The following is a 22,698-nucleotide window of genomic DNA, read 5'->3' as shown; positions in this document are numbered from 1 at the left end:
GAGTAGCGCTTCGAACGCAAACAGAGACAATAGAAATAATCAAGCGTGCATACACACGATGCATGCGGTATCCTAGAACACAACTTGTGGTTTTGTATAAAAGCAGCGATCCTCAAAATGCCAATAAAAGCCATGGACTCTGCACGGAGGTTAAAACTGGCCACCGGAGTATGACCGCACAATCAACGCTTTTCGACCGCACACTTGGCAGAAATTTTCTTTTTCATGGCAACATTTCGGTTCTTGTGGACATATATAGATTACCGTTATTGCGTGGTGATTGTGTTACGCCAGATTTTATTCCACAAAAAGATTATTTTCTGCTGAATTGACATGTTTCCTATTGGGCACCATAGTGTCAGGTGTACATTCCCGCACATAACATTCCGCCGACGCCCACCCAGAGGTATCTGGCGTCACGACTCAAGTTATAATATCCTTGTCTTCTCGTGCTTGCACCCGTTACGTAATGTTATTATGGTCAGAAAGAATGCCAATCATTTCGTTTATTTATTTTTATTTATTTCATCATAATGTCAACCCTGCGACAGGGTTATTACAGGAGTGGGTTACAGAAAGAAACAGTAATAATAGTAATTGTCAAGGTACATATGCTAAACAAGTACAAATAAGAAGGAAAAATATACGTACAACAGTAAGTATGAATACGAGTATTGACAAGCATGCCAATAGAAAAGAAGAAATAATCATATGGAAAATATAAATAAATGACATCAGGTTGATGAGTATGTTACAAGTGAGTTATGCAACATCTCAAGTAAATCATCAATTCTTTGCTCTTCGACGACAAGTCGGTCAAGGGTATTCCATTCCCGAATGCATCTAGGGAAAAACGAATAATAGTATGTATTGTTGTTGCATGCATATTCATGGAGTGGGAGATTATGTGTATGACGTAGTTGCCTTGTTTGTTTAGTTTCGACGTATCTTGTGTGGTCTAACTTAAAATAGTTGTGCATTAGCATATATAAGAAATTCAGGCGGTGAATTTTAGCTCGACTTTGCACTGAGGGCAAACCTGCATGGCGTAGCAATTCTGTCGGGGAATCAAAACGCCGATAGCGGTTAAAATAAATCTCATCGCTTTGCGCTGCACATTTTCAAGCATGCTGATACCGCTACTTGTCAAGGGGAACCAGATTATATTGGCGTATTCTAGAATCGGTCGGACAAGTGTGGTGTATGCTAAAAGCTTAGTGTCATGGTCAGCGTGCCGCAGCGTCCGCTTAAGGAAAAACAATTTTTTTCATTGCTCTCGCGGTTATAGCTTCCGTGTGAACTGCCCAACTGAGATCAGAAGTTATTATCACACCCAGATATTTGTACTGGCTTACATTTCGGAGCGTGGCGTCATTGAAACTATAAGAAAATTCTAGGCTTGTTTTCTTTTTTGTTATTGACATTGCAACTATTTTGCCTGAATTAATCACCATTTGCCAGTTAGAGCACCAACTTACTACGTCATTCAGGGCAATGTTCAGCTCAATTTGGTCACTGTGGCTTTTGACCCCTCTATACAGTACGCAGTCGTCTGCCAATAGCCTAATTTTTGCGTTAATGTTGATTGCCAACTCATTTATGAACAACAAAAATAATATCGGTGCCAATACGGATCACTGAGTCACACCGGATGTGACATTTAATGTGTCAGAAACGTGCTCATTGCATTGCACAAATTGCTGACGGCTGGACAAATAGCTTGATATCCATCGAGCCATTGGCCCGTCCCCAAGTTTGCGGACCAGCTTGATAACTAGCTTTTCATGGGAAACTCGATCAAACGCCTTCGAAAAATCCATGAAAATTATGTCAATTTGGGAGTGTTCATTAATGCCTTGGGCCAAGTCGTGCATTATCTCGACGAGTTGCATTACGATCGATAGGCCTCTTCGAATCCGTGCTGGTTGGGGTGTAGCAGATCATTGTCTTCGACAAACTTTGTGATGAATTTGAGGACAATATGCTCGAGTATCTTACAGATGGTACACGTCAAGGAAATGGTCCTGTAGTTTGATGGGATCGTCTTGTCAACGGATTTATGCACTGGGATTATTTTTGCGACTTTCCATTCAGAAGGAATCTGTGAATCCTGAATATATCTTGTGAATATTAAGCGTAGGTACTTACTAACTGGTTCTGCATACCGTTTGAGAAAAGGGTTTGGCATCCCGTCAGGGCCACAGTTCTTTTTTCCATCAAGGTTTAAAAGCAGACACAGTATACCACTGTCAGTTATTTCTCGCGTTTCTAGTAATTTATTTTTGGTCCATGGGATAATCGGGGAATGTTGCACTAGTCCATTATCGATTGTAAAAATCGACTGGAATCTGCAATTGAATTGATCCGCCTTATCTTTTGTTTCTATTGAAGGAGAAGTCTTTCTGTCACTTTGCTTACAATTTATTTATGTAACGTCAAAATTTCGCTGGTGACGTTTTGATGAACGTGGACAGAGTAGTACCATAGTAGTGCATTTTGGAAACGCGTATTTTACATTTCAATGTTTTAGATAACGCGGAGATCTGGGTAGTGAAATTAGCGGCTAAACCAGACCTCCTAGCTTTCCTTAGCTGACTAATTTTACGTTTAACGTGAATTATTTCGCGACTGATCCATGGATTATACTTTTTTGTAAATTTGCGCTATAGTGGGACGAAACTTTCAATACAATGCATCACGTGTGCTTTGAATTGCAACCATATATGATCTATCGACGAGTTTTTATCCGAGCAATGATCTGAAAAGTCGAGAAATTCGTGAGTGCGATATGTGGTTATTGCATCGTTGTCGGCTCTCTTGAATGCAAGAACGTGTTTTACAGGGCCGTGGTGTCGTACAAGACCAGGCAGAGGCAGTGTGCATAGGACTAATTTATGATCGGATATGCCGTCTAAGATTTGGGTGCATGTCTGGTCGTTCAGAAAATGGTCACTAACAGGAACAACGTCTAGAATAGAACTGGATTTGCCCTGGATACGTGTGGGGACGCGTACGAGTTGCTTGAGGTTGAAGTTAAACAATATATCTAATATGACGTCATTCGCAGCGCCTCGCACTTTTTTTGACGACCATTCCACTTCAGGCAGGTTAAGATCACCAGCCATGACAATTTTTCCATTCGTCATGTGATCATGCATATAATCCAGAAGAAGTTCTAGATAGCTTGTCTCAGCGTTGGGCGGTCTGTAGATAGCTCCTACAAATATGCAGCCTTTCTGCAGCTGTACTTTGCACCACAACGCCTCAATTTCTGGCTTATCTAGTAAAACGGTGCTTCGTAGTTCTTTCTTAAAGAAAAGAACTACGATGCATAACACTACTCGCGCCCTGCAGAGGCAAAATTTGTTTTCACGCTAGAAGACGCGGACAAGAAAAGAAGGGTGCAGGACACACAAAGCGCTTCTAGCACAAAACCCACTTTCGCAATGCACTATCGATTCGCCAAGATCACCCCTTTCATTGCAGAGGCACCTTGTGTGTATAACTAAGAAAAATAGACACATAAAAACTGGCGCTAAGTTTTAGACAACGTAACATAATGGGTAACTGGGCTAGTTGGTTTACTTGCGTCTGGAAACTGTAAACACGCACAAAGACGAGACCGAACGAAGAGAGTGAACAGGACGAGGCGCTTATTCACAACTGAGAAATCTTATTGAAATGTTTTGTAATTTATTATGTAATTCATCAGGAACGACACATATAGTCAACCTCTGTTGGAATTGTGGCTGTTATCGGGTTTTCATCTGGGCCTACCACATGAGGAGATAAATGCGTCAGCCACCCCTCGGTCTTGCTACACAATAAAGAATTCAAGCTTCTTGATAGTTGGACTTTAACATTTAATGTTGCCTTTCAAATGATTTATTCTGCGAGCCTTGGCACACATGCGCAGCGTCCTACTCTGTTTTGTGTGCATGTACTTGTTTTCTTCTTTGTGTGCATATACGAGAACTAAGAAAGTGATCAGGACGAGGCGCATGCTCACATTATGCGCCTCGTGTTGACCGCTCTCGTCGGTCTCGTCTGTGTGCGATTTTACCAGATGTAACCATTTTACCATTTTCCTTAATTTTAATCTTGTTCAAATTATATCGGAGCCAACCCGTGTAACTGAGGACTGCGCTAACATTCTCGACCTAATATTAACGGATAATCCGGAATACGTTCATTCCATCACGCATCTACCAGGCGTCAGCGATCACCAAGTCATACAAGCCGACTTCACCATTAAACCATTTTCACGGACAACTAGCAAACGTACCATCCGGCTTTATGATAAAGGAAACTATACTGCCATAAATAATGAACTTCGCACATTCTTACCCCGTTTTCAGTCTGACTTTAATCAAAGAACTATCCACGATAACTGGCACTTGTTTAAGACAAAAATTGAAGGTTTGGTTGACAGGTTTATTCCCAGCATAATTATAAGAACTAACCCCCTAAACCCTTGGTTCACAAACTCACTAAAACGCCTTGAAAACAAAAAGAAGCGTCTTTTTCGTTCAGCCAAGTTGCGGCCTAGTCAGAACGCTTGGGACAAGTATTATGCAGCGGAAAAAACTTACCTACAAAATGTGCGAGAAGCCAAGCACTCTTTCTTTCATTATGACCTGCCAAACATGTTGTCTACTAACCCCCGTAGGTTCTGGCAAGTCATTAATCCCCAGAATACACGCACAATTTCCCTCACCGATGCATCAGGTGAAACTATCCGTGAATCCGAATGCGCCAACATTTTTAACGCAGCGTTTTCATCCGCGTTTACTAATGAAATCGATCCGGTTGTTTCTTCAAACCTCGCAATTATTCAGGATACAATGCCTTCGCTTGTATTTTCTTCAGAAGGGATTTTGTCCCTAATAGAAAACTTAAAGCTTTCATCCTCTGCTGGCATTGACAACATCAACGCTAAGATTCTGCAGAACACCAAAGATACATGTTCATCCCTGTTGTGCATGTTATTCACTCAGTCACTTCTCACAGGCCAACTGCCCAAAGAATGGAAACAAGGGAAGGTCGTTCCAGTCCACAAATCAGGTAACAAGAACTCGCCTCTAAATTACCGTCCCATTTCTCTAACTAGTATTCCCTGCAAAATCATGGAACACGTCATCTATACTCACATCATGACATTTCTCGACTCGAATAACTTTTTCAATCCTGCCCAGCACGGGTTTCGCCGTGGTTACTCCTGCGAGACTTAGCTTGCCGCTTTCTTACACGATCTGCACTCTAACCTTGATTGTAATCTTCAGTCTGACGTAATATTTTTATATTTTGCTAAAGCCTTTGACAAAGTGCCCCATAAACGCCTTCTTATAAAGCTTTCCCGCTTAAATTTTGACCCTAATATACTAAAGTGGATTGAAGAATTCTTGACTAATCGTTCACAATTCGTCACCATTAATAATAGGAATTCTAATTCAGTCTCTGTAACTTCAGGCGTCCCACAAGGATCCGTGCTGGGCCCGCTACTTTTCCTAATATACATAAATGATTTACCATTAAACGTAACATCTAGCATACGTATGTTCGCGGATGACTGTGTGATATATCGTGTTATTAATTCCACCGCTGACCAATCTTCTCTTCAAAGTGATCTTGATGCAGTCCAGGACTGGTGTAACGAGTGGCTAATGGAACTTAACCCGCGTAAGTGTAAATATTTGTCCATTCACCGTCGCCGTAATTCCCTCCTATTTCCTTATGTAATATCTGAAGTTCCGGTAGAACTAGTTCATTCATACAAGTATTTAGGAGTAACAATTTCGAGCGATCTTTCCTGGAATCCTCATGTTACTAACCTAATATCATCCGCGAACAGGACTTTAGGATTTTTAAAACGCCATCTGCATCACGCTCCTCAACATGTAAAATTGTTAGCCTACAAATCATTTGTCAGGTCAAAACTAGAATTTGCATCGCCTATTTGGAATCCTCATCAGGCATACCTAATTAATGATCTTGAATCTGTACAAAATCGCGCCGCTCGTTTCATCCACTCATCATATTCCTTTGACATCAGCGTTTCCTCCTTAAAAACTGCATCCGCATTATCCCCCTTATCGCTCCGTCGTCGCATTGCCAGCCCAGCTTTATTTCACAAATTCTTTCATAGCCATATGCGCATCGCACCTTATATCCTTCCTCCTACACGCATATCTCACCGCACCAGCCATCAGCTACAGGTTGCCCGTCCACGCGCACGCACTGTCACGTTTTCAAATTCTTTTTTTCTTCGCACAGCTGCAGACTGGAACGGCCTTCCTAACGACGTTGCTGTCATTATGTGCCCATCCAAGTTCACCGAAAATGTAAAAAACTTCCTGTTATTGTGACTATGTATTTTTATTCTTGCCACCCCTTATGTAACGCTCCATTTATTGGAGCCTTTAAGGTAATAAAATGAAATGAAATGAAATGAAATGTAAGTTTTAAACAATGAACACACGCACTGGTTGAATAAGCTGGACGCTTAGAATGACTGTGGAATTTAGACAACCTAAACGTTCCACTAACCCTTGGACTGAGAGGCAACTTCTTTTTTACAAGGCGTATTGGTCAGTACCTTCCCCAATGCACATCCTTACATATTCTGAGAGACTATGTGGAAAGTTACTGAAAAAATTGATCGCGCTTTCACTATTGTCCTCCATAGATTCCTTGGTGAGAGAAAACGGCCGGTCGACCAAACGGAGCGTCCAAAGTCATCGTAGCCGACCCGCCTTTGAGGGAGAGGGTTCACGCACTCACTTCCGCACAGGTTTCACTGACCACACCGAGGTTAGAGGTTTCTCTCAGGCACGGGTCCTGCCCCGAGCAGGCGCCTCTTGATCACAGTGTTGACCCTGCAGATAATGGCCGCCGTGTCTGTCCATGACATCTAAGCCGCGTGAGACGGCCACAAGACATCTTCTCCCAGGATTTCCACCGCTTCTGAGAAGCCGTGACAGCGACGGCGAATCCACTAACAATACTTGGTCCGCCGACCGCGTTTGGCCATAGCGGCACCGGGGGTATTGATGCGGCACATCGTCGCCCCTACAATACGAGCCGCCGCAGCAGGTGGGGTCCACAGTCGCTTCTCGGAAGCTCGCCACCTGCGCAGCTGCAGGTGGCTGAGAAAATTTTGTAGGTCGGTACCCTTGCAAGCCGTTCGTAACAAGCTTCACTGATTTAGACAATGAGCCCAAACGCGTGCCTAAGGTAGCGCACCTTCCCATCTATGTATGAGCAGTTATTAAGCAACAAGAAGGCTAGAGCTACTGAGAATTCGCTAAACCATGTCACAACGGGAGGTTTATAGCATCGCTTTTATCGGAAAAACTCGTCTTTATGCTCCTTCACATGATAACCATCAAAAATACCGTTGGCTTGCATGAACCGATTCATTCACCCATTTTCTCTCTTCGAATCACTGCTATCTTCTTCTACTGTTTCTTTATAGCATTTTGACAATATGTGAAAAACGGCAATGATCTGCATCATTTGCTCTGATTTTTTATGTTACTTCTTCCAGCTTCAGTTAGCCGATTACGTACAAAAATGTCCATCTTATGTCTACGACTATGGGTTGTTAATATTTTATATGGTTATTATTTTTGTCCCTACTGTGAGGCCTTTCGGAGTTTTCACAGGTTGGGGAATACAAACTCCCAACAAAATCACAATTTGCGCACAAAAAAATTATTTGTAAATGCACACTGGTAAGAAGGTACCGTATCCAGCTTTTCTGGACACAAGGGTTTAGTTCGCGTAAATGCCACCACGTGGCGTACTCACCTTGAACTTTTCAAACTTCCCGCGGTGACGCGTGATGACGTCAACCAAACAAAAATAAAAAAGTAAAAGCTATCCCTGCGCATTGAACTTCGCCACAATGCTTGTCCCGCCGGCGTTATCAGTGTTCTTGATCAAGCGTATTCGCTCGTCGCCTGGAAATTACTCGTCATCCAGCGTTTACTCGCGACGAGCAATTGTTGATTCTGGGCCTTTGATCCGGTCCTTTTTTTTCTTCTCTTTTCCTTTTCTTTTTCTTTTTTTTTCATTCTACGGAGTAAAGAAGCTAGCCTAACCGTCAGAAGCACTTCGGGCAGCCTTTCTTCAATCGGCATACATTGTTAACGTCGGAACATCGCACAGCGCCTACTAGAGACGCCGTCGTGGATGGATTTTGATTTTCCCTTATCGAATTCGTTAAGGTGCACACAATTATTTCACTAGTGACTTTGCAATGCGCACTCATGGGCTATCGCCGAAGCTGCAAATCTAGATGTGCTTAGGTATTAAGACATATACATGGATATGTTGGTTTTTATGCGAAGCATATTACGAGGGCTCAACCCAGCTCCTCAGGCGCGGCGGTGACCATGAAATCACGTGACACCGTGACGTCACGACAGAGGAGAACCGGCGCTCCAACTCCCGCCGTCGCTCGCGGCGTCGCGCCCCGCATCGGACGCGGTGCGCGTCGAGCAACGCAGCGTTCGGCGCGACAACGAAATGTGCGCCTGAGCAAGCGCCGCACGCCTGAGCCGACGTTATGCGAAGCATATTACGAGGGCTCAACCCAGCTCCTCAGGCGCGGCGGTGACCATGAAATCACGTGACACCGTGACGTCACGACAGAGGAGAACCGGCGCTCCAACTCCCGCCGTCGCTCGCGGCGTCGCGCCCCGCATCGGACGCGGTGCGCGTCGAGCAACGCAGCGTTCGGCGCGACAACGAAATGTGCGCCTGAGCAAGCGCCGCACGCCTGAGCCGACGCCGACGACACCGGCTTTTCTGCGACACGAGCTCCTTAACGCTGTCGCGTTAAAATAAAGGCTAGTATGCTTCGCATCCTGGGCTTAACCTTAGCTAAGCCACAGCCATTTTTTCACCATGACACAAAAGTCAAGAAACAAGAGTTGAGCAAACTCTCCCTGTGACGTCGCAGGGTGTGAGAGGGGGCTAGTTGGTATTTCATGCTAAAGTGACTAGCGCAAGAGTGGACACGGGACACTAAAGAGGCGACAAGGATAAGCGCAAATTTCCAACTGGGCGCTTGTCCTTGTAGCGTGTTTAGTGTCCCCTGTCCACTCTTGCGCTAGTCACTTCATGTCGTCATCCGTTAGCATGCAATGGCTGAAGCTGTTCGCAATATTACGTCACATTTACTGGCCACCAGGCCAGGTACACCCTTGGGTACGACATATACAGTACTTGCAGTTAGCTTCCAAAGTAGTCTCCTATGGCGGTTATCCACGTGCGTGAAGCAAGAACGCTATTTAAAATTATTGTGCAGTAATATATGCGGGATTTGTATGTTCTCCACATTCGCTACCATGTTGCCGTTCCGCCTTTATTATATAGCCGCAATGTAGACTAACAGCTATCGAACGCCATAAAGGCTATCGACATATTCAACCCTTAATGACCATTGGTTATCTTCCCTCCTCATTACATGTCCTGCCCATGCCAATTTCTTTTTCTTGATTTCAACTAAGATGTCATTAACTCGCGTTTGTTCCCTCATCCAATCTGCTCTTTTCTTATCCCTTAACGTTACACCCATCATTCTTCTTTCAATAGCTCGTTGCCTCGTCCATAATTTAAGTAGAATCCTTTTCGTAAGCCTCAAAGTTTCTGCCCTGTAGGTGAGTACTGGTAAGACACAGCTATTATACACGGACTGGATTCCAAGGGAAGGGAAGCGTAGCAGGGGGCGGCAGAAAGTTAGGTGGGTGGATGAGATTAAGAAGTTTGCAGGGACGACAGGGCCACAATTAGTAGATGGCCGGGGTTGTTGGAGAAGTATGGGAGAGATCTTTGCCCTGCAGTGGGCGTAACCAGGCTGATGATGATGATGATGATGATGATGATGCTGATGATGATGATGATGACATATCCAAAGACCTCGCGCGCAACTCCTGACACTTAATTGTATTCAAGAGTTGTGCGACTGCCCAGGACATCCTTAACGAATGTTACATAACGCATTATGAGGATTTACTTGCCAAAACCACGATTTCGTTATGAGGCACGCCGTAGTGGACGATTCGGGAATAATTTAGACCACTTGGGATTTCTAACGTGCGCCTAACCCTAAGTATGCGGGTTTTCGCATTTCACACCCATTGAAATACAGCTGCCGTGGTTGGGATTCGATCCTGAGACCTCGTGATTAGCAGCCGAACCCAATAAAAGCTAAGCAACTTCGGAGGGAAAGGAATGTTGGCAGTAGGAGGAAGGTGACAGCCGGCATGTGAGACAATTTGTTCCCATCCTCATTGCGAGAGAATGGGTACCATCTGTCCAAGAATGCACTCTATTCAATGTGATGGAGTCCGCGTCCAATATTTCAGACCCGAATCATACTGTAATTACTGACGACCAGGCATCTCGCTAATACGTGCAGTCGTTTGACAGCTGCCGAGCGCTGGCGTCGGCCACAGGACCTACTTGACCTTTCTTCAACACTTGCCGACATTCTCGCCTTATTTCGTACCATTGCGTTTCAGCTGAACTGCTTCAACAGCCGATTTATTTGTGCCAGAATTTGGCCACCCTGTCAACGTTATGGTTTCTTATTTTTAAGTCATCTCTTATATTTAGGCTAAGGCTGTCGTGAAATCTCCAGCGGTTTCACCTTTCCCAAAATTCGCGCATTTTTGTCGGCCTCTGTTAATATTTTGGAGGATTTTTAATAGACGTGGAAACCATTGCATGGCCCCCTGACCAAGCTGCTCAAAAAGTCATTTTTTATCCCTGAGGTCTTGTGCAAGCTTCCGCCTTCTTGCCGTTCATCAAGCTCCTGATTTCCCTGTCACCTGTATTCAATTTTGACGACTCCATTCCCACGGAAGTTGGCGATGATGTGTCCATGGGATTAAAACCATTTAAATCAATTTTACTGTGGATACGACAGCCGCTTTTGCTCACTGTGGATGGAAATGTTGGGCTAATGAGCGCCATTCTGAAGCATCTAAATTGATAGTCACAAAATTATGCGTATCCCACGTATGTGCGAATCGATGTAAGCAAAGTTTTCTGTGTTTGTTGTCATTGTTAAACGTAATTTCCACAGTGTAGTCAGGCACCCTCTAATGAAATGCTGTCAATGTTTGCCTGATTACGCCCGCCATTGTGAAGCAAATAAACGTAACTCCGACTCATTTTCTCAGAAATAAACGCTGAATGAAACGCCGATGTCATCCTGAACAAGATCAACAAGCGCCCTAGTGCTCGATCTTACGATGCCCCTATTTGTCAGCTTATATTCGTGATTTAGTTATTTGGGGGGGGGGCGAAGACGATGTGTTCTTATAGCGTAGAAACATCCCTCGGACGTCTCTGATGTGCTCGTTTTTATTCTCAAGTACCCAATGACAACTGTCATATCGCTGCAACTTCATGGTGTCCTGGTGGCAGGCCACCATGGCATGTCGCGCAAGTATGACCACGCTGAATCATTTGGATTGGCGTATACTGTTTGCTGCGTCATACTTCTCCACATTCATTTTTCAAGCTATACCAGAGCTTGAAAAGGGCGGCCAACTCACTACGTGCCTTTCCTCTGTTTACTTCCGCAAAGTGTGTGTCTATCGCTGTGGTTGCCATATACGCCCAGCGGTATGCTACCACTCAAGCCTTTCTGTCGGCTGAGGAACTGAAGTCGCAGGCTTTCTTCAACACGGCGTCGACGTTCATTATGGCTATCCTCAATTACTTTTCGCGGACTTCGCTCACCGCCTTCTCTCCAATGTCATCTCCTATACTACTCGCTCCTACAAGACACAACACAAACACGCAACGACCTTAATGAGGTATCAATAACACGCTAGTTGAAATGCTGTCGACGTATATTTCCGCTGAGCACCGGGATTGGAGCATGGTCCTGTCTATGGTGACATTATCGGTCTACAGCGTCGCTCAACAACACCGCTCGTTACTCATCACTTTTTTTTTTTGCCGACAAGAGTATAGCGTATCTCCTCTGAATGTACTTTCGGCTTTAAGTGGGACCTTGCACGCCCGCTTATTCTGTTACGTTGACGGCGACCGTTGTCAGGCTGCCGCCTAATTCTGAGCGTCGCAGTCACCAGAGTGCACAGAAAGTTGTCTTCCCAAACAAACCACCGGGATTCGAGCCCATCTCCCAAATGCAGCATCTTGCATTTGGGAGATGGGCACTCTAACCATTACGCTACCACCTGCCTCCACCAATTTCCGTTTATCTGCCTTCCCACTTCTCGTTTTTGCCGCATGCAGACGCAGGAAGAATGGATGCAGAAACGAAAAAAGAAGTAAAGATTGCTTGAGCCGCCAGTGACGCATGACTTTAACTTTGGCAGGTTACCCTCATTGGAGCGCATGTAGGCTTGCGGCTTCGTGCAGATGGTGGGTCGCCTTAGCTTTATTGTAAATTTGCTTTCCCCAACTCTTTCCAGCTAGAACTGAAACGCCGGACAAAAATGAGACCTACCGTTGAATATTTTTCTTGTTTTCTAGGTTTAAATCAAAAACGCTCATTAACACAAATAGTGATTTTTAAAGAAATGGCATAAGGATACTATATTTCAAGGTCACGTTTTGCCAATACGGCCCGGCACCACGTATCGACGAAAGGGCATCACAATTCCGATGCACGCGGCAGGTTACTGAATGAAGAAAACAGGAAACGACTGTTTTTCAGTTCTCGCAACATATTGTACACAGAACACAAGGCACCCACCACCATGACATTCTTTTTTTTTTTTGACAACAGCGACACACAATGCCGGACTGATATACTTCCTAAAGGGGTCTCATTTCATTTTTCATCGCAGAACCGCAAGCACAGTTGCGTCGCGCATGCTTGCAGCCACATACTGTAACCGTGCTCCTTTTCCTCTAACAATATGACCGCCGGCGGCTTCAAGCGCTCCCGTAGGTGGCGGATTGGACTGTCACTCCAGAAGTTTAAATACATAACCTCTTTGCATAGAAACGACGGCATGATTGTTAACATCATTGCTCTCCAGACTGATCTTGATGAGCTAACTCATTGGTGCGGTAGGGCAGATGGTAATTAACGCAGACACAACTATACATCTCAAGTTTACCTCCGCTGCTAAGGCGATTCCTAATGCCCACACATTTAATAATGCTATCATTGAAACTTCAGCGTCGGTAGAATACCGCGGTGTAAATTTTAGCTCGTATTTATCCTGGAGCACTCATATTGAACTGATTACTACCAAACACTTAAAAAAACTTGGTCTTCTTAGACGCCGACTACACCAAGCCAACCAGGACACAAAACTACACGCATTCAACATGCTAATCAGGCCTGTGATAGAATACGCATCCGTGATCTGAAACCGTCATTATACCTATGTTGTTAACATGTTGAAATCTATACAAAACAAGGCTGTTCGATTCATCCGTTTCCGTTACTCTCGGTATCAAAGTGTAACAATACTGAAAATATCGCTCCGTCTCCCGCCTCTGGTCATGCGCAGAAAACACAGCCGTTTATCTTTTTTCCATGCTCTCTACCACAGCAACACACCATCCGCAAGTTCACATCTTCTCCCGGTGCCGCACACACCGGCTTGTGTAGATCACATGAAGAAGACTAACCCATTTTCGCTCGGACAGAACGATACACATACTCACTTTTGGTCCTGGCTATTGAAGAGTGGAATTCGCTTTCCTCTAGCATTGCGGCTATCGCTGGAACATCATCATTTCAAACAGCTCTTTGGTCATGCTTAGAAAATTCCACTGTAGAATGATATGCGTTTTTTTTTCGTTTTTCTTTTATTGTGTGCGTGTGGGCCGTAACGTTCCGTGGAATGTTAGATGACATGTTTTGTAACTTCTGAAGGCGCGATTTTTGTTTTGTTTTGTGAGATTTGCTACATGTGCATTATTTGAGTACCTGTTCCTAGCCATTCTTTCCCCTGTCAACTTGTACCTGGCTTATTAACTTGTTTATTCCTGTCTTCAGCCGTTCATATTCTGTGTTGTATATTGTTAAGTTTTCTTTGATGAATCCCCCCCTACGTAACGCCCGCATTGGGCCTTTAGGTTATTGAAATAAAATAAATATTGTTGGCTTGGATATGTTTGGCACGAGGCCCAAGTCGGTACCCTGTCTTCTAACGCGTTCTTTTGTTTTCGTCTCTGTCCTGAAGGGACGCGCACCGTAACATACTGCAATGGTGCTTGCGTTGAGCGTATGTAAGGTGAGAAACGCGGTTCTAAAATGTCTGTTCACTAACTTGTGCAGTAAACCCATGTTTATAGTATTCGCGCAATAGTAAGAGTCACGAGTATGGCAACCGTAACCGCAAGCGTCACGTTATAGTCGTAACTTGTCGCGACAGCGTAGTTGAAATCCACTGACCCTGCCACTAAGAAATACGTGGCGAGGTATGGCTTATGAATAAGTAATTGCGAAGATTGGTTTTGAGTAAACGTTTGTTACCAAGAACGGCGGGTGCTTATACTACCGTAAATGACGGATGCTTGGCGGTGACTCCAATCATTTACTCGCCACATCACAGATCTACACTAAAATTCAACTGGTTTCACCAATTCTCGCTTATATTCTCTCGCCCCTAAACTGCGACTTCGCCTGCCACCCGGCCTCCAGCTTTTCCTCTTTGTCCCCCGCTTCTTTCCCAATCTGCTGAGACGTGCTTCCACTGATGCTTGCTCTTCTTTTTTCTCAATAAATGAAGGCATTCATTCATGCATTCCTGTGTGACTGCAGAAAATAGCTTGTCTTTATCTACATAACCACCCTCTCTCTCACCTGGACTCTCCAATCGCAAAACAAAGTTGCGGTGTTGCAAATGGTTGGGCGTCACATATACAATTTTCTAGGAATGGCCGGTAGCACAGCGGGCAATTTTCGGTGGGTGACGAGACAGTATATAGAACACCTTCTCTGCAATATCCACACTCAGTGCTCTGCTTCGTGAGCTACTATTAGCCGCTACTACGAAGTACGAAATGAAAGAAACCTAGCTGGGCTGGTCACGGACAGCTCTTTTTCGATTCGTGATGCGTTCATATAAGATATATATATTTCTTATATAAGCCTAAATGACAGCGATATAAGCGAGGTGAGTTACGCTAGTTCGTTGGTTTTGACTAACGACGCTCCTCACGCAGCACTTTCGTCTTATGCGTGTTTGCGAACGGGAATAAAAGACAGGAGGGTAACACGCCTTCCTGAAATGAAACATTCGGAATAACTCTTTGTTTGACGGTTAGACATATGTTGAGGGCCCCCGATACGAACCACCTGCAAGTCTGTATCAGCTTGCAAAGAGGAACTCAGATTAAACGTTGTCAAGAGGATAGGCTTTTAATTATCATAAAGATATCTTTATTGAAATTCCTTACCATGAGGTGAAAGCCGACTAATAACCATTTATATTTTCTGTGTTATTAAAACGTCCTGTTAATAAAAGGTTGCTGTGTTTTACAGCCTCCTAAATTAGGTTATAAAAATAAATTGATGCGGTAAGTGTGTAAACGCAGACGCAAGAAAAGGCCTATAGTCCGTTTCCAAGTATTCACTCAATGAAGAAGGAGCGCCTCTGTACTCTCACATTGTAGGGATGTCAAGAACAAAACACTTCCAAAGAGTGAGTCACGAATATATCTCATTATAAGGTGAGCTTGCGCTGGAAAAGAAAACGCTCAAAGCGCAACGATGGCTGCGCGCAAAGTGCTTCCTCTGATTCCGATCTACGGATCAAGGCGTCAGTTCGTCAGAATGAAATGCTCGTACATTGCAGCGCAATCTCGGGTCCTCAAATGTGACGGCGAATGTAGGCCAGTATTCGCTTCACGCGCGCAATCTGATAAGATAACGCTCTTTCGCTATTGAATCCGTGACAACATACTGGATATTAGAAACACATGCAGGCGCATCTTGAGCTAACTGATAACTTTGGAACTGTGGTTAGACGCTAAAAAAAAAAAGCTCCCCCCCCCCCTAAAAAAGGAATACAGTTGCTTTCAATATTAGCTGAAAAATAGTGCTTGTCGTTTAAAAAGGGCCTCCAACACTGCACAGCGGCGCCGACATACAGGAAATTCAAGCGCGAACTATCAAACCAGCGTATCGTGGTTCAATGTATCCCAATAGTCCAGGGGCCAGTTCCACCACGGCTACTGTGTCGGAGCTCATATTTCATGTCAGCATTATTTGTCACAAAATCACAGTATTTTTTCTTTAGATCTTATCATTAGACAGCTAAAATACATCCACCGAAAGCCTCATCTTAATATTTCACTACTTTTCGTTGTAACGTGCACATCCGTGCGATCCATATGTTACAAAGTACTGAAAATGTACCCAACGCTTTCCTCCAGGCAGCAGTTTTTATTCCTTATGATGCCACGAAAGTGAGCCTGATGCCACCAACGCTCAGGCACATAATCGGGAGCGCACACAATGTTCTCGCACGCCTTGTGGGATGTACCGTAGCGCTGAGGTGCTTCTTGTATAATATATAAGAATCGGTTGTAAAGGCAGTCGTGCAAGGTTGGGCACATGTGCTTAAGCTCATGAAGTTGATGAGTGCCAAGATAACCTGTCCAAGCTTTCACACTTACTTTATAAGAAGTCTACAACACCATCAATATGCCGGCTGCTTTTAACTGCACGAAACAAAACTATTGAAATGATACAATGTTAACATCATTTTATCATTCGAGTGTTCAGACTGGTAATCTCTAGATGCGGAGTAAGTTGAGAAGTTGTTTGCGTAATTAACAAAGCTGCGTTAATTAAATTTTCAGTAATGGTTCTTACGTGGCTAAAGAAAATGAGAAGTTTGGAGCCCGTCCTCGAGATTATGCAGCCAATCGAAAAACTTTCGACCAAACATGCTTCTGTAAGAGCCATGCAAACAAAAATTTTCCAAGTAAACATTCTTGGAAGGCGTAACTGACGCAAAAAAGGAACATCTGTAAAGCCACAGAAAGAACAGCAGTTCACGACGGGACACAAAGGAGGAACCACACACAAACTGCGCTAACAACTTCAAGCGCTGTTTATGTGATAATGAAGCAGCTAGACCATCAGTCATTCCTTCCAAACCTGTAAAGCCAACCTGACCACATCTAGCCTTTCGGGATGCTGTCATCAGTAGTATGGCCCCGCGAACATATTCCACGTGGCCTTATAGTCGCCTTCCATTTTTATTCATGCTGTTTTCTCGAAAGCAAGCAGTTTAAAGTTTTGGTGTCAATGCGGCAGTGTACGTGTGCCGCCGAAAGCTTGCTTGGTCGCAGAAGCGATGCATGACGGAATGATGGTGCAGATTTAGCGCGCCGCTGGCATCAAGACAATGCGCGGCCGCCGAGAGAAGGAAGATAACGAAAGTGAACAGCTTGGTAGCTGCTCACGGAGCCGTGCCGATGGGGACGGTGCCATCATGACGAAATCTGAGCCAGCGATATTGATGGATGCAGCGTTTTTGTTTTCTTTTATTCTTTTATTCTTTTTTTTTTTTTACAGCGCAGTCGTTAAGAGGAAGCTTTAACACGGGCCCTACTCCGACTCGGCCTATTCAACTAGATGTGAAACGCAGAACCGCTTTTCTTAGATAACCCCTGGACTGATTTTAATGAAATTTGTTGGATTCTGGAGAGAAAGGTAAATTCTAGTGACTATCGGACGCGGAATTTCTATTTAGGGCCTGAATTTTGGTAAAAGATATTCAACAATTCGAAAGTGCGAAAAGTACACGAGCACGAAGTTTACAAATTATTAACTCCAGATCAAGAACTGATATCGCGGTTCTGTAAACAGCATCCATTAGACAATTCCAATATGGCGATTTATATCTTACGTGAAGTCGTTACGTTGTGAACCAGGGTTGTGGAAAAGCTGTATTTCCATATTACTAAATTTTTTAAGATTCATGCGTAATATATCAATTTTGTCTGCTTTAGATGTGCTGTTAGATGCAATGTACATAATTTCGATATCAGTTTTCTTTGCCGGAAGAGCGTTGTAAACTTGATGGTTTCGTTTTCTTAAAATTTGCAATTTTGGACAATTTTGAATAAACAAATGATGACCTAATTCAAGAATTCGAGACCAACAGGCACTAGATTTTAAGTTCTTGTTTTAAATGCAACAAACCTTGTCAAATTAGATGCAGTGGCTGTCGAGAAAAACGAATTCTCCTTTTACATTTACTTAGATAGGACCACCAGAGCTAAAGCTTCCTCTTAAGGGCTACTTTCTCCACTATCGCGTTCGCGTGTAGAGCCACATCCTGAAGGTAGCGTAATACCGGCCCGGCCCGCAGTGGTGGTGAAGCATGCGTTCAGCGCTCCCCATATGTGGGCTGATCCCGAATGTAACGCCATGCCCTGGAGACCCGCGGCGGAGGTGAAGCAGGCGTTAAGCACTCCCCATACGTGGGCCGATCCCGAAAACAGTGCAATGCGGGGCCGACATACGGTGGAGGTGCAGTTAACCATTAAGGGACCCACATACACAGCTTTGCAGGTCATGTTTCTTCACAGAGTGGAAGGGCACTGAGATTTTTTAGTTATCCGCGTTTGTCCTGCATGCGTCTGCGATGAAAACAAGAAGCAGGTATGCCTGGAAAATCTAAGGTGGTGGAAGCAGGTGGTAGCGGAGAGGTTAGCATACTCAGCCCCTGCACGTACTTATATCTGCATTGACATGGGTTCGTGGTAGTGATAGCGACCAAAGCTCTACTTTTTCTGCGTACTCTAGTCATTGTGAAACTAAGGATGTGCTTAGCATGCCCAGTCACTGAATGCAAATTGCAGCAGTTACGAGTGGTGAAATCCCGCTGGGGCTGATTGTGAAGAAAGCTTCCTTTCTCTGTCCACTCTCGCGATGGTGAAGCTAAAAATGAGGAGGAGGCCTGGCGGACACAATGTTGATCGTCACCATAACAGAATGGATGGACGACCTGCGGAAACGACAAGGCACACCAAGTTTTTAGCACTTAATTTGTCCTACAGTAAAGCGCTACAATGGCTAGTATGCCCTCATGGGAATGGTACACCGAACTGCTTCTCACTGCTAACACTGGACTGATACTAAGAAAATACTCCGTCCGCAGGCACCACGCTACACTGAAATTAGCAAAACAATGTCAGTTTATAAACTGATATTGCCAATTATCTGGTGTCCTTCTTGTGTGTGTGGAGGGCATAAAGGTCCTGGCAATGAAATGGTAGTATTTTCGTTTTTGCTGCAGTTGCACACAAACAAAATTCTTTGAAGTAATGCGACAGCAATCTACCGGCGGAGAAGACCAATCCACAAATTAAAAATAATTGCTGGTTTCAGATCTTCCAATTTACTTTGCGCTTAGCTACCATCTGTTATATTTTTCTTTTTGTGCTCTTATAAAGAAGAAAACTCCACATTACTACAATATCAACAACCGTACACAAAATAGACTGGCTTTGAAGCAGTGACCACGCACCGCACTTTTCTACATTTAGCACATGTAGTATTGGGCAACACGTTTGAACAAAATGATTAGGTTTTCGGTCAAAGCACTGTGACAGGCGGGAAAAACTCGTTGTCATGCCCGGTCGAAACAATACCATCTGAAATCTTATTTACTTATAATAATTTTTGAAAAATTACTATAACAGTTTATACATTTGCTTCGTATGAGTTATACACTAGCTTGCCTCGTCAATCTCAAAAATCTATTCTCTTTTCAGGAGACGACCTACGTGAAAAACGACGCAACATGACAGTAAAACATCCAGCAAGGCTCTATCCAATGATTGGCGAAATAGTGCGCTGAGACCGTGTCGACTAGCCTGCGAGTGAAAGTTGAATAATGATAGTTGTCAGCTTGTGTTGCCTCTAGCACGAGCGAGTAGTGTTAGCAATGACATTGGTCTGAAAATGGTCAGCTCAGTCTGCGATTTGCTCATGTGATCTCCGCATTGAACGTCGCAGTTGTCACGATGAGAGTACTTCTGTGACATTATCAGCCCAGTGGGCTGGGAAGGCTCGAGTGGTAGCTCACCTTGAGGAGTATCAGGTAACAATTATTAATATACATACTTTGCGATGATGAAAAAGATGCAGAAACACCACTGGTGTTGTCTAACTATTCGTAAACAGGCCCCCCAAATTTCGATTGGCCCACCCCCAAACATTAGATAGGCCCACCCCCAAATTTCAAGTTGGCACACCCTCAAATTAAAATTGGCCCAGCCCCCAATTTTAAGTCGGCCACGCCCGATTTTTTTTTCGCCCAGCCTTAAACTTGGAGTTGGCCCATCCCCAATTTCAATAGGGCCACCCCTAATTTTCAAGTTGGTCCACCCACGAATTTCCATAAATCGTCCCCCAAAATTCCAGTCGAAGCACCCCAAAATTTAGGTTGGCCTACCCCCATATCGCCCCCAAGTTCAGATTGACCGACCCCGAGATTGCCCCCACATTTAGGTAGGACCAACTCCATATAACCCCCAAATACAGATTGGCCCGCCTCCACAACACCGCCAAATATATATTGGCCCACTCCAACACCACCTGCAAATCAAGGTTGACCCACCCCCATATCAGCCCCAAACTAATGCTGGCCCACCCCTCGATCACCTCAAATTTAGGATGGCCCACCGCAAATCATACCGCAATATAGGTTAGTCCACCCATCACCTCCCCCCCCCCCCAATTCAGCTTGGCCCAGCCAAACATCACCCCCATGGTTAGGTTAGCGCGTCCCCATGTTACCTTCAAATTTAGGTTGGCCCACCCCCATATAATCCTCAAATCCAGGTTGGCCCACCCCCATATCAGCCCCAAACTTAGCCTGGCCCACCCATCTATCACCTCAAATTTAGGATGGCCCACCGCAAATCACTCCCAAATTTGGGTTAGCCCCCCTACCCCCCCCCCTCGATTCAGCTTGGCCCAGCCCCATATCACGTCCATGGTTAGGGTGGCCAACCCCCCATATCACCCCCAAATTTAGGTTCTCCCACCCCCACATCATCCCCAAATCCAGGCTGGCCCACCCCCATATTCCCCCAAACTTAGGCTTACCCACCCCTATATCACCTCAAATTTAGGTTGAGCCACCCCCATATCAGCCTCACATTCAGCTTGGCTCACTACCATTTCACCCCAAATTTAGGTTGGGCCACTCCCATATCACTACCAAATTCAGCTTCGCCCATCCCTGTATCACGCCCAAATTTATGCTGATGGCACTTCCAATTTCAAGTTGGCCACCCCAACCCTTTTTATGAAGACCTATGTATTCATATGGGAAATGCGTCAAGTTTTTTGGCGTTACAGACACGATTTCGCACGATTTTGCTACCAGATCACTGGGGCACTCACCCAAGAATGCTTCGCATTAAAAGCAACTGCACCGAACGAGCGACGCCATGTGTTGATCCTAAATACTGACGGCTAGCCAAGCTAGCTTCTCTGTGGAGCGACCGGGGCAGCCACGGCACAGGACATTTATTCAAATGGATTTTCTACGGGCACACCTACAGATTCATACCACTTGGCTGTAGGCAACACATTAACAGTAGCTATTAATCCACACGATGCACGTATTCTCCTAGTTGGTTCATTTCTTATTTGGATGAATCTTTAGAAATAGTTAACGTTCGGGCAGCGACTCAGCTTAGCAGACTCTTTGTTCCGCACGAATGTTGCATAGGAATGGCACTGGCCACCGGGTGGCATTGTGGCCCAGGTGGACCTGATTCGCTCGGAGTATGTGCCATTAAGGACAGGCGAAAGTCGTGAAAACGGACCTTCCAGAAGAACGCAATAAGAATAGCCATTTTGTTCTCCCAGGTTCCACGCTACAAAGCACTAAACTGTTTTTTTTTTGCATAACACAAAGCTATGCGCAAGCTTCTAGTTATGATGTCCAATCAATAAAATATTCATAAATGCGATGACCTAACTAATGAACACAACACTGCTATGTTTTAGGAAGGAAAATAGAAAACATAATGTTTCAAGAGAACCACTGGAAAACCAGAACCGAAAGCAAACCTTAAGTTTTGTGTTTCTGCCATCTGGTGGGAGACTGTAAAACTAAGTCCTATGCGGCCTCTAAAAAAAAAAAAAAACTGCGACGCTGCAAAACCAGAACCGAAAGCAAATATTGGATTTTGTGTTTCTGCCATCTAGTGATAGACTATAAAACTAGGCCCTTAGCGGCTTAAAAAAAAAAAAGTGCGAAGCGGGAATCGAACCGCGGCCTCCGCGAAGGGAGACGAAAGGTGCGCGCGGTTCTACCACTCGGCCACGGCTTCCGAGGCTGCGCCGGTGGTACGCTCATGTTTTTATAGATACCACGTGAATTTTCACGACAGTGTTACAAAAAACGCTTTTGGGAACAATGTTGCGCCATGTGTGGAGAGTCGAGATAGGCATCAATCGAAAGCTGAGTCTCTGGACTACATACGCTGCACTGCGTATTACGATAGACCTCGTAGGTTAATTACAGGCACCGTTCGTGCCTCGAAAATCGAGTACAAATTTTGGTCGTTTCCATAGGCTTCCATTGCTAAACCTTTAACCGCTGTGGGAACAAAATTCTTACGTGCCAAAGCGTGATCACTGCATTTGGCTCGTGTGGATTGTCTTCCAGAACACGTCTGTCACCTGCGTTTTTCGATAATCGACCTGCA

The 22,698-nt window shown here is 44.6% G+C and overlaps 1 protein-coding gene across 3 annotated transcripts in view; it reads right to left on the bottom strand.

Moving 5' to 3' along the window:
• Duox (dual oxidase) overlaps positions 1–22,698 on the bottom strand; it is a 448,965-nt gene that overhangs the window by 318,777 nt on the left and 107,490 nt on the right. The window lies entirely within an intron of this gene.

The sequence above is a fragment of the Dermacentor albipictus genome, chromosome 1, assembly GCF_038994185.2.
Source record: "Dermacentor albipictus isolate Rhodes 1998 colony chromosome 1, USDA_Dalb.pri_finalv2, whole genome shotgun sequence".
Lineage (NCBI taxonomy): Eukaryota > Metazoa > Arthropoda > Arachnida > Ixodida > Ixodidae > Dermacentor > Dermacentor albipictus.
Note: the sequence above shows the minus strand (reverse complement) of the source record. Positions and strands in the feature narration are given on the sequence as shown.